Below are 13,974 nucleotides of genomic sequence, written 5' to 3'. Positions count from 1 at the left end.
GACACTATGCTAAGCACTTTGCAATTATGATTTTACTCGATCTTCACAACGACCCTGAGAGGTAGGTGCTATTATCTTTTTCCATTTTACAGATGAGGAAACCAAGGTAAACATAGCCTAAATGACTTGCCCAGAGTCACACAACTAGTAAGTGTCTGAGGTCCCATTTAAACTCAGGTCTCATTCTTTCCACTGTGCTTCCTAGTTGCCCCCAAGTAGAATGTAGGCCCTGAAATGCCTTCTGAATCATCAAAGAAAAGCAAAATTCAGTGTATTCTCTCTCTTGCTATCACCAGTTCCAAAGGATCCAGCCATCACCCATGCAGATACTTCCTAAATCTTTAATCTTCTAGTATGTCTCCTGAGCTCTAGTCCCACATTGCTAGCTATGTACTTAATCTCTACAGTTGGGGGGGTCCATGTGTGTCTCAAATTCAAAATGGATCTCATTAGTATTTCCTCTAAATCGTTCCTCCCTTTTAACTCCCCTATTTCTGTTAAGGGCACCATCATTTTTTCATTCAACTGGTTTTGAAACCTAGGAATCATTCCAAATTCTTTACTCTCCTTTTAGTCAGTTGCCAAGTCTTGCCAATTCTATGTCCTTGACAGCTCTCAAATTCATCTCCTTTTTTCTACTAATATGATTACCACCCTAGTCCAGACCTCAGCATATCTCAACCTGGTTATTAAAAGTTTTCTGACTGATCTACCTTTGTCCAATTTCTCTCCCCTCCTCATAATTATCCAATTGCTTTTCCTAAAATACAGATATGACCATACTACTTCATGGTAATGAAACTTCATTGGTTCTTGTTGCCATTAGGATAAAATCTTAACTTTTCTTCTGTAGCATGTAATCTTAGTAATCAGGTTCTGGCCTGCCTTTACCACATGACTCTCCATCACGCACTCTCACATTCCAGACAAACTGGCCTACTTATAGTCCCATCTTTTCCCTCTCTGTCTGAGCCTTCACGTAGGTTGTTGTCTCCCATACCTAGAATGCTTTCTCTCCTCCCCTCTGCCTAAGGGAACCCCTAACTCCCTTCAAGGTCCAGCTCAAGTGGCATCTCCTTCAGAAAGAATTCCCCTCAATTAACAGTGAACCTCCCACTGCCAACCACTGTGAATTTGTTTTATATTTATCCTCTATTAACTTCTATGTAAACATTGGATCCCCTAGGAGAATGGAAGCTCCATGAGGGGAGGAACTGTCTCACTTTTGTGTTTAGCTCCTGGCACATAGTAGGCACCTAATAAAAATGCTTGTTGATTGATTGTTTCATCATGATTGTATTGCTGTGTGGTTTCACAATTTGTAAGATTTATGGAAGGGAAAAGACTTCAAGATCACTTCATTGTTACCTCCGGTCTGATGCCTTTTCTTCCATCACAAACCTAGATGACTTAGGAGGAAACTGTTTTTTTCCCATGTGCCATAGGAATAAGACCCAGAAGTCTATGTTCCTTCTGAACATAAGCTTGTTTTTCAAATGAGCTACATTTGTAGGCTTGGGAAAGGATGCAAGACAAGCTGTAGCTCCAAATTGAATTTCACTAGAAATTTTCTATAATGAGCAAATGATCTAAGCTTTTTCAATACGACTAACGTCTACCGATCGCCTCTCTGGAGATAGGCAAGTTGACCGGTCTAAGAGTATTAGCTGAGGCTCAGACATGTTTGGCATTTGGAAGTAGGAACCAAACCCCTTGTCATGAAAATAATAATAACACAGATATCATAGGATCATAGATTAAGAGCTGCAGGGGCCCTGACAGTTCGGCTCGTCCAGTCCTTCTCATTGTATAGATGAGGAAGAGGAGCGAAGAGATTTGGTCAAAGTCACCTACAGAGCAGTGATAATAGTGGCTAGCATTTTGGTTTACGGAGCACTTCACATAAGACATAGGTCATGTTATTTGATCTTCACAACAACCCCGGCAGGTAGATGCTGTTGTTTTCTTCATTTTAGAGTTGAGGAAGCTGAGGATGAGACGGTTTGTTTTGCTTAGCATCACAAAGCTAGGAAGTGTCTGAGGAAGAATTTGAATTCAGTTCCTGACTCCAGGTGTAGCACTAGCTACTATGCCACCTAGCGGCCTTTAGTCAGTGGCAGAGTTGGGATTCTCACCCAGCTCTTCCTACTACAAATTCAGCTCCCATATATAACAAAAGCCCATCCCTTCACAGCAACACCAATCCTGTGAGGGTGTCAGCACAGGTATTATTATCCCATTCTGTGTTGATATTATGGATATGATCTCTAAGGCGGGCCCTCCCTTCACCAGTGCAGACTGCATCCCATCCAGGCCTTTTCGTGCTGCACCATTCTTGTCTGTGGGTTTCTATAGGGGATCCAGCCAATGTGCTGGAAGTTTTCCTCTGGCTCTTTTAACATTTTGTGGGTAGCAGTGCAACCTTATGACTGTCATCTGTTCTTCATTCTTGCTGAATGGCTGGCCTACCTCCTTTTCCAATCATGAATTTCCTTGGCAGCGTTTTTACTCCATTACTTTCACACAAGTTATCATTGCTAATATCCTTCAGCTTATGTATACCTGCCATTCATCTTTCCACTGACCTATGGGTCACCACCTGAAATGTTGTGATTTTCCGCATATAGCATCACCATACTGGTGTTAAAAGATGGGCTTTTTATTGATTAGGAAATGACTAAACAAATTGAATGTAATAGGATATTGTTGAACTGCAGAAAATGATGACTATGATAAATAAAGAGAAGTATGTGAAGACTTAAATAATTACAGTGTGAAATGTAAATGATGGAAAAATAGCAACATAGATTTACTAAAAGTAGAAAATGGGCTTTTGCAGCAGGGAACAGTGAAAGTACTGCACAATTTCCCAACTACAATCCAACCTGATCTCCTGCTGAATTATTTTACAGAGGAGGAAACTGAAGCTCAAAGAGATAAAGTAAATTGCTAAAGGTTACCCATCTAGTGGGTTGCATGAATGGGACTAGAACCCAGATCTTCTGGCTTGTTGTGGTCTATTGTTCAGTCATTTCAGTTGTGTCCAATTCTTTGTGACTCTATTTGGAGTTTTCTTGGAAAAGACACTAAAGTGGTTTGCCATTTCCTTCTCCAGCCCATTTTACAGGTGAGGAAACTGAGGCAACCAGGGTTAAGTGACTTGCCCAGGGTCACATGGCTAGTAAGTATCTGAGGCCGGATTTGAACTCATGAAGATGAGTCTTCCTGACTCCAGGCCCAGCACTCCATCCATTGTGCCACCTGCTCCAAGAGGGATATTCTTACCACTATCCCATGTTACCTTACATAACTACAACATTACTCAAAAAATATCATCATGAATTTGTAATGAGTGAGACTTTTTGTTGTTAAGGCACAACCGGAAAACTGTCTACTTGAAACTTGGAAAATCAGAACTGATTTTTCAACAAGCAAATTAAAATTTGAAATATAACAGCATCCAGGCTGTTGGTGAATTTTTGCAGTTGCCTGAGATTCTTCAGTAGACCTCCTCCCAAACAATTTTCCAGCCCAAAGTCTGGAGGGAAGTATTTTTCTTGGCAGCTGGGGCTCAGCCTATTCATGTGGAAGTGAAAGCTGATCTTCTCTCTCTCTTCACTACTGTGGACTATCCATCCTTTTCAGCTCTTGCTCTGGCTGTACAGTCCATCTTCCCAGCGGACACACTCCTTGCTTTTCTTCCTCTATGCTTTGATCAAGCTATTTCCTACTTCTGTGATGTCATCTTTCACCCTTTCTTCTTGCCTCCCCCTGTCTGGCCCTCACCACTACTACTGCTTATCCCCATCCATCCATCCATCCATCCATCCATCCCTCAAAGACCAGCTTGAAATGCCATCTCTTCTATAAAGCTTTCTCTGTTTCACTCAACTGGAAGTGAGCTCTCTCTCCCCTCTGAAGCCCCATAAATCTTCATATAATTTCTTAAACCACTTACCATATTCTTTCTGGTATTATAATAATGTTGTATCATACATGGATATATCATAAAATACTTTCTTTAAAGTCATTATTTAAGTCTGTCCTTACTATGAGGTAGGTAGTGCTGGTGTTACTGCCCCCATTTTTCAGATGAGGAAACTGAGGCTTAAAGAAGTGACATGAAAACCCCAAGGTTACACACTATATCGCCAATGCTATACCCACAGTGGCTGCTATGAATATGGTGGTGTATTTCCAGGTTTGAATTGTAGGATATAACAGACTCTCTTCATTGAAGATGAAACCAAGACATTCATTCAAACACCAGAAAGTCAAATCCATCATAGCAACAAAGAAATCTATACACATCATCAATGCAGGGGGCACTTCCATCCATCAAGCCTCCCCACAAATAAACTTTCTTAAACAAAATCACTCCCTCGCTCACTCACACTAGCTGCTCCACTCTCTCTGCCTCCTCTCTCTCCAAGCTCCAACTCACTCCAACTTGCTGCTCCACCCCTTCAGCAAGCTCCTCCCCTTCCTACTCCACTCATTCAGCAAGCTCCTCCTACCACAGGCTCATGTGACTCAGGCTTCCATGTGACTCAAGCAGGTCACATGGGCCTATTAATGGATGGGAAAGATCTTCCCATTCCATTAATATTACACACACCTATTCTCAAACCCAGGTACCTCTAGCTCTAGGTACCACATTTGTTCATAGAATTAGAACATCATAGTTTTAGGCTGGGAAAGAAACTGCAGTATTACCTAGTACAACTTTTCATTTCTACAGGAGGTGAAGGAATTCACTCAAAGTTATTCAAGCACTAAGGTGTTCTGCTATACCATGTTACCTCTCTTGGCTTAATCTCTTTTCTCACTCTGAAACTATAAGTTCTTCAAGGATTATATATTAATCATCTTGATATCCCTCAAAACATCCACCACTCTGCACATAGTAGGTTCTTAGTACTCAGAGAAGATTGTTAGCTTGAAATGTGTGATCCTGAAATCATAATTCATGGATATATTTCCCATGGCTCAAGAACCCCCCTACCAAAGGCCTCTGGGCTCCCTTGGGTTTGGGTTCTTTCCTGGGGATAAAACCCATTGAGATATCCTCCAAGAGAATCAAGTTCTTTTTGATTATTCCCCCAATCCCAGAGAAATCTCTGAAACAAAACTTAGGTATGGCTCATGGGTTGGGTTTCTTCAAAAGCGGGTAATAAGGTCCCTTTCCACAAAGGTACTCAAGGTATAATATCAGTCTGGTCACCTGTAAGGGATACCTTTTTATTTTCTCTATTACAGAAAATGCTTGACATGCAAGGCATGCAAAGACATGCATGGACAGGTACAAGAAACATAAAATGGATCGGTGGCTTTCCCTTTGTGCCTGTGTATTTTACTGTTATATGTTTCCCTGGGGAAGTCTTGTGTACTGGGCTATGTTGTGACTTGCTTAAGGTCTTAGAGAAAATACTGAAAACTTTTGGATCATAATGACCTAAAGGTCAGAAAAAGCTTCCTCCTTGATACTTTCTGAGCCTTTCCTATTCTATCAGGTGTGTCATCCCATCTAGTTATCCACTAGCAAACATTTGCCTAACTGAGAATTTTGCAATTTGTCTTGACATCATCACTTGTTCTCCACACCTCCAAAGACATCATCTCCCCTCCCTGGGGAAGTTGATCGACTCAGCTGTGAAACTCTACCCTGGGATAGAGCTATCATGAATGATGAATAAGTGAGTTCAAACCCACTATACCTAGCAATCCCCAAACCCTCGTTCATATCCATATAAACTCCCTTAGGGCAGGGACTTTTCACTTTTGTATTTATATCTCCAGTTCCTAGTATACTACCTACCATACAGGTGGCACTTAATAAATCCTCATTCTTTAATTCAGCCATGTCTATACTAGAGGTAGTAGGATCTTGACATTTTGAGATTCTGAGTAAATCACTTCTCTGGGACTTCTATAAAATTTAAGGGCTTTTATTAGAAGATCTAAGGTCCCATCCAAGTCTGAAATTTTATGATTCACTTCATTATTAGGGAAACGGAATGCATATGTCTAGCAGATGTCTCCCAGAATGGCATGTTTAGCTGACGGTCTTGTGAGATACATTCACAGAATTGGTTAAATGCTGTTTATTCATGATAGAAATGCTAGTTAATATTAACCATCCAAGTTTTTCAGTAACTTATTCTTAGCTTCCACCACACATGAAGTGTTTTCCCAAGAGGGGCCCCAGGAGTGATTGTGAATCCCAAGGTGAAAGTGTTCTAATGCATAATTCAATACCCTGGCTTTCTGAAATTCCTGTTTATGTGGAGACAGAAAGCAAGAAGTAAAAAAAATTAATCATTTCCTGGCGTGTCCATTGCTTGTTACTCCTTTCAATAATACTTTTAAATATTTTAAATAATACTTGAAAGTAGGAAAATTTTAAATTGTAAGGTCTTTGGGACAAATGGTATCAAAAAAGTATTCAGAATCCCTCTTTTGATGTAACTAGTAATTATATAACATTAATGTATATATATGTATACATACATATAGATAACACAGGTATATACATACATATATGTGTGCATATACATACATACATGCATTCATGTGCTGTAAGTATACATGTATGATATTCTGATAGGAAGGTGAAATAGAAGATTGGAAAAAAACCTGGATCAATAGTCAGGAGGCCTGGGTTATAATGATTGTTTTGTCACTCATTTGCTTTGTGTGAACTTAAGCAACTACCTTTTCTGCTCAGACCCGGTTTCCTCATCTGTAAAAGTGGAATAGGAGAAAGTTAGATTTTTGAGGTTCCTTCCAACTCTGAAATGCTATTATTCTATACTTTAAATAATTAACCAGGAGCATATCATTGTTGTCGAATTGTTTCGGTTATGTATAATACTTTGAGACCCTTTTTGGGGTTTTCTTGGTATTTTCTTGCCATTTCCTTCTCTAGCTCATTTTATAAATGAGGAAACTGAGGCAAACAAGGTTAAGTGACTTCCCCAGGATCACACAGCTAGTAAGTCTCTGAGGCCAGATTTGAACTCAGGTCCCTCTGACTCCAGGGCCAGATCTCTATCTGCTGCTCCACCCAGTTGCCCTCAGAAAATGCACACATACTGAAAACATGGATGACCAAGGAACATATAGGATGGGAAACACACGTAGGAAATATACCATGAAGAACTCCAGGTAAGCCTCTGCTCATCCAGCTTCTTACCACCAGCATTGGAGAGTGAAGATCACCTGACTTGTGCAGGATGCCTTCATTCACCTGTCCAACAGAGAGCAATCTCCTTTTTCCAGATATTGTTGTTGGGGTCCCTTCAGACTCCTGGCTTTGATCTTTTTGGCTTTGGTTCTAGGCCTTTCCCCATCCTAGTTGCCCTCCTTTAGACATGCTCAAGCTAGTCGGTTTCCTTTTTAAAAAAGAAACATTCACCTTGGAAGACTTATATTAACTGATTCAGAGTGAAGTGAACATAAAGAGGAAAATTTATGCACTAACACTAACAGTGCAAAGACAAACAACTTTAAAGATTTAAGAATTGTGATTGACGCAATGACTAAGCATAATTCCAGAGGACTGATGATGACGCATGTTACCCATCTTCTGACAGATAGATGATGAACTCAGGATGCAGAAGGAGACATATAGAACTCACCATCAACAAAAATTGCTGGGAAAACTAGAAAGCAGTTCAGCAGAAACTAGGTATTGACCAACATCTCACACCATATGCTAAGATAAGGTTAAAATGAATACATGATTTAGATATAAAGGGTGATATCATAAGCAAATCAAGGGAGTATAGAAAATCTTACCTGTCAGATCTATGGATAAGGGAAAAATTTATGATGGAGAGCATTATGGGATGTAAAATGGATATTTTTGATTACATTAAATTAAAAAAAGTTTTGCACAAACAAAAGAATACTACCAATATTAGAAAGAAAGCAGAAAACTGGGGGGAAATTTTGCATCAAGTTTCTCTGATACAGGCTTCATTTCTCAAATGTATAGAGAACTGAGTCAAATTTGTAATACATGTCATTCCCCAACAAGTAGATATAAAAGGATATGAACGAGCAGTTTTCAGCTGAAGAAATCACCTGATTTCCATGTATAGTTATATGAAGAAATGCTCTAAATTACTTTTGGTTAGAGAAATACAAATTAAAACAACTCCAAGGTATGAGCCCACACCTATCAGATTGGCTAATATGACAGAAAAGGAAAATGATAAATGTTGGAGGGGATGTGGAAAAATTGGGACACTAATGCACTATTGGTGGAATTGTGAGCTGATCCAGCCATTCTGGAAATCAATTTGGAGCTATGCCCAAAGTACTATAAATCTGTGCATACCCTTCAACCCAGCAATACCACTATTAGGTCTGTATCCCGAAGAGATCAAAGAAAAGGGAAAAAATATTTGTAGTTGCTATTTTTTGTGGTGGCAAAGAATTGGAAATTGAGGGGATGCTCATCAATTGGGGAATGACTGAACAAGTTGTGGTATATGATTATGATGGAATACTATTGGGCTATAAGAAAGCACAAGCAGGATGCTTTCAGAAAAAAAACCTGGAAAGACTTACATGAACTGATACAAAGTGAAATGAGCAGATCCAAGAGAAGATTGTATACAGTACCAGCAATATCGTACAAGAATTAATTGTGAATGAATTAGCTATTCTCAGCAACACAATGATTTTAGATAATCAATGATCCTGGCAGTTACAATGAAAAATGCTGTCCATTTCTAGAGAAAGAACTGATGGAGTCTGAATGCAGATTGAAGCATACTTTCTAAAGCTTATTTTTCTTTTTTGTGTGTTTTCTTTTGCAACATGGCCAATATGGAAGTGTTCTGCATGATTGCACATTCATAATCTATATTAAATTGCTTGTCTTCTCAAGGAGGGGGGGAGGAGAGAGGAGAGGAGAAAATATGGAACTCAAAATTTTAAAAAAGAATGTTAAAAAAATTTTTACATGTAATTAGAAAATTAAAAAAAATTAAATATACATTTTTGACATGTCCAATGTGGGAATTTGTTTTGCTGGAATATTAATATTCATTACAAGTGTTTATTTTTCTTCAATGTAGGGTGGTAGGAGGGAAAAACAAATGTTTATTAATTGAAAAAGGTAAAATAAAAGAGATCACTCTTTGCCTTAATAGAACGGTCTTCATGAGTTTAAATGGTCAAAAATAATCACAACCTCGTGGCTAACTTTTTGTGTCATACCTATCCAAGCTTAGCTCAGCTGATTTCGGGGTATCATTAGGTCTTTCCACAGCCCTTCTACCTTGATAGAACCAACTAAGGCTAGACTTGCCTTTAATAGCTTCCAGCAAACCAAGTCACCTCCATTCTGTAGCGGGGTCCCTCTGTTTTTCTCCAGAGAGAGAGTTTCAACGTAGGTTCATGGATCTAGGACTGTGGGTCTGTGAATTTCCTTTTATTCTTCTGAAATTATGTGGTTAATTCCTATATATTAAACATAAGCTTGGAATGCAATGAAAATTAGTTTGTCTAGAAACAAAAATTCATTTAAAAAGTACAGACAATAAATAAACAAGATTTAAGGGTAAATGGTCACTCTTTGACTAAATCAGTGAGTCACATAAGATTCCAGCTGCCCATGATTCTATTCAGTTAGGAGTAGCCTTTCCCTTGTAGTCAGCCCCCAGGGCTCCAAAATTCCCAGGCTTCCCCAGTCCAGCTAGGCTTCCACTCCACTCCTCCCCCCTTACGTCTTTCATTCTCTCCTCTTGTCCTTAAATCTTTCCTGCTGGGCAGTATGGGACTACACAGGCACCAGAGAACTTTTGTGGAGGAAATGTATGTATCTATATTGAAATTTTACTAGGTAGGTCAATCAAAAAAAAAACCCCAACCTTTTAAAACTTGGAAATTATTTGTACTAATTTCAGCCTTTGGTGTATCCTATTTTCAGTCAATCTCACAGAGGAATATTATCTCATCTGTGGTCATTCATACTGAGCAGCTGATTGAACCAGACAACTAAAAATAGAAGGTTTGCCAGCAGAGGAGAAAAGGCATTGTTCATGATGTTCTGGAGATATTTGCCTTTGTGTCAGTGAGGAGAAAGGTATCTCCAGCCTCCAGGGTTGGAGCTTATTATCTCCAGTGCCACATGAAACAACATAATACATATAAGAAAGAAACAAAAACAAAAATCCTCTGGCTCTCTCAGAGAGGAAAGGTGGAAGGATATGTTGAGAAATGAAGGTGTTATAAAAACGAAATATAAATGTAAATTACAAATGTAAATGTAAAAAAAGAAACAAATGGAAAAATATTCAAAAATGAAATTCCAGCTTCTCTTAAATACATAAAAAATGAAATAAACCAAAAAATAACTTAAGAAACTATAGCTGAAGAAAAGCAGAGCGAAGGGACCAGGATGGGAGGGTGAAGACAGTTGTATGTCTTTACTCAACTGAAAGCTTGTTTAACGAGAAGTTTGGAGTAGATGATTCTGAGTCCCCTTAAAGCTCTGGTATGCTATGGCCCAAGTCTCTTCCAGTGTCAGCATTCTACACTGTAAGTCTTTCTAGCTCTCAGTCTGTGTGCTAAAGTCCTTTCTAACTTTAGAATTCTGATTAATGTAATGATGAAGTATGATTCCAGAGGACTGAAGACGAAGAATTCCACTCACTTCCTTCCATAGAGGCGATGGACTTAAAATGCAGAGTAAGGCATACATTTTTGGACATGGCTTGTATAGGAATTTGTTTTGTTGGACTATACAAATATGATGACTACATTTTTGCTTTAGTTTCTTTCTCATTTGGTTGGTGGGAAGTGGGAGGGACGTAAAATAAATGCTAGTTAAATAAATAAGCAAATACTAAAATAAAATCCCTTCTTTCTGTCTTCTGTTCTATGTTCCAAGGTCCTTTTCAGTTTTAACCATCTATAATTCTATGATCATGCATTTCTACAATCTGGCTTTAGTTTCCTCTTCTTACAAATAAGGGAACTTATTTATCTCTAACATACCTTCTAGCATTAAAATTCTATGATTCTGTGACTACTCAAGTGCCCTCATTCTACCACTAAAAAAGAAAACAGACCCAGAGAGGAAGTCCAAGGTCACACAGCGATTTGGTGACAGAAGCGGAACTAGAAGGCAGGCCTCCTGACTCCAGAGCAGGGTTCTTTCTACCACACCACAGTGACTGGCGTTCATTATATATTTGTGTGCATAAATGAGTGAATGAACCCTGTGGAATTCATGAAGTACACGGTTACCTGAGTTACCTATTGAAGAACTGCAAATAAACAAAACAAACTCTAATGCTTCCTCGTGACGCACTCCCAGACCTTCACCCTCTTGAGCACTTCCAGTCTTTTCAAGAGGGGATGAGGCCTGGAGTCAGACAAAGGGCTGCTTTTAATCACTTGGCTTACCATAAGCCCCCTCGCAGTTGCTTCCTTGACTGGAACACTTTCTCCTTGGTCCAGCAATTGTTGAACTCCTCGTCTGAGTTCAGAGAAGCTCCACGCATTTCCAGCAGCTGCTAAACCTCTCTGGCCAGAGGACCAAGTTTTGGTTGCCATAGTAATTGATCCTGCTTGCGATGTTACAATAACAATATCAAGCTCGGAACTCTAAGGCTCTGGAAGAAAGGGCTGCTCGTTTTGCTGCAGACATTACAACTGGACAGCCCAACAGCACACATTTCTACAGGGCTACATAATCGCCTCGATCCTAGTAGGTGTCCTGGGACTCAAAGGGGGCTTTGCAAATGAATTAGAATGGCTAAAAAAGCGAGGAACCTTTATTGAGCACTTTTTAACTAATGCAAGGAAAAGGGATGGAGTCCATAATGGTGCTGTTGGAGGCCACCCTCTGACCTTGGAATATCAAGGTTAAATTGTACTCTCAGTTCACTGTCATTTACCTCAGTTTACTATCATTTTATGAATAAAGATAAAGCTTGATGATAATGATGATGATAATGCAGCTAGATGGCACAGTGGAGAGTGCCAGGCCTTGGGTCAGGAAGACTCATCTTCCTGAGGTCAAATCCAGCCTCAGACACCTACTAGCTGTATGACCCTGGGCCAGTCACTTAACCCCGTCTCCCTCAGTTTTCTCATCTGTAAAATGAGCTGGAGAAGAAAATGACAAATCACTCCAGTATCTTTGCCAAGAAAATCCCAAGTGGGGTCACAAAGAATTGGACAAAGCAGAAATGACTGAACAATGAGGATGATGATAGCTAGCACTTACATTAAGGTTTAAAAATATTAAAAACATTCATTTTTCTTTAAAATAAAAATTAATATAAAATATCTTACTTTAAAAATATTGTCTTCTTTTATCCTCACAACAAACATAGGAGGAAAGTGCTATTATCTTTATTTTAGAGATGAAGAAATTGAGGCAGAAAAAGATTAAGTGATATGCCCAGGGTCACACAGCTAGTGTCTGAGGCTGGATTTAAATTCAAGTTCAATAGCAAGGGAGAAGGACAGGGATTTTATAGGGAAGATCTCCTTGATTTTATTTCCCACTTTTGATATCACAGTCAAGTTGGTGTTAGAGATTGGCCAGCATGGTCCTTCTGGTCATAGGATATGCTTATGATCATAGGATAATAGGATCATGGACTTAGAGATGTAAGAGAAACTAGAAGTCATCTAGTCCAGACCCCTTATTTTACAGATGAAGAAACTGAGGCCCAGAGAGGTTAAATGATTTGTCCAAGATCACACAGGTAGCAATGGGCAGGCCGAGTCAGGAATAGAACGCAGGTCCTTCAGCTCCAAATATAGCACTTTTACTATGGTGCTATTGGGTTCCAGAAAAGGGGTTAGGATAGGAGGAGGAGACATCTTTAGTGTAGAAGGTAGCTGGTTGCAAGAAAGCCTAAGCCTTTAAAACCAGAGGCTATTTTAAATGGCCACAGTCACAGTGGTTTAGAGAAGGGAACTGATCACTTTCAGCACAATTTTCTTTTATGGAGAATGGACATGAATTGGTTTGCCTTGTTAAGGAGACAATCGACAATTCCTCATTGGTTTCTCGGGACTGGGACTGCCTCTAGCAGGCTTGACTGGCTGGCACTCGGGAGGATGGAATCTTTTCAGGGAAACCACATTACTCTCTGGTTTATAAAAAGAAATGATCTGATAGGCTAGTGTGGTCATTTTTTCTCACCTAGAAGTCACATCAGCAGCAGAAAAGATGGACCTGTGTTCTACAAGGAGGTGGGGGTAGGGAAAGAAGTGAGTATGTTTATTCTGTGTTCTCTTCTGAGGAAATTATAATGACTGCCTTGGGGTAGGGGCACTTGGGAGTAACATGTGTCTGAACATGAGTCTGAGACTATGTTCCTGAGACTCAGCTTTCCCAACCCAAGAGATGGCAGCAGCCAGGGTATTGATACAGTACAAGAGCCAAATATGTGCTCACCCATTTGGCTTAAGAAGGTAGTTCATGAACAATGTTCATGAACCTCAGCCTCTAGTATAGGGAACTGGGCAGGGGTGGGGCAATCCAAAGTAATGTGATCCCAGAAGTGAGCCTTCTAGTAAGAGAAGAGATCGTAGGATCATAGACATAGAGTTGGAAGATACCTCAAAATCTATCTATCTTAGTCCCCTTAATTTTGTAGATGAAGAAACCCAGGCCCAGGAAAGTTAAGTGACTTGCCCAAGGTCACATAATGACCTTGACATCAGTGGTGGGGTTTGAGTCCAAGTGCTCTGATTTTGAGACAGTAGGAGATTTCCTGGGCAGTGACAGCCACGGGATTTGCCTCATGGGTACCCCAAGTTTGAGAATACTCAAGTTCAAGAATTAGGGCATTGCATCAATTGGAAAATGGTTGAACAAGTCATAGCATATGATTGTGATGGAATACTATTGTGCTATGAGAAATGATAAGCAAGATAGTTTCGGAAAAAAGTGAGAAGACTTATACAAATGAATGTAAAGTGAAGAGAACAGAA

Source organism: Trichosurus vulpecula, chromosome 3 (genome assembly GCF_011100635.1).
Source record: "Trichosurus vulpecula isolate mTriVul1 chromosome 3, mTriVul1.pri, whole genome shotgun sequence".
Classification (NCBI taxonomy): domain Eukaryota; kingdom Metazoa; phylum Chordata; class Mammalia; order Diprotodontia; family Phalangeridae; genus Trichosurus; species Trichosurus vulpecula.
The sequence above is the reverse complement of the archived record's forward strand: the minus strand, read 5'-3'. Positions refer to the sequence as shown.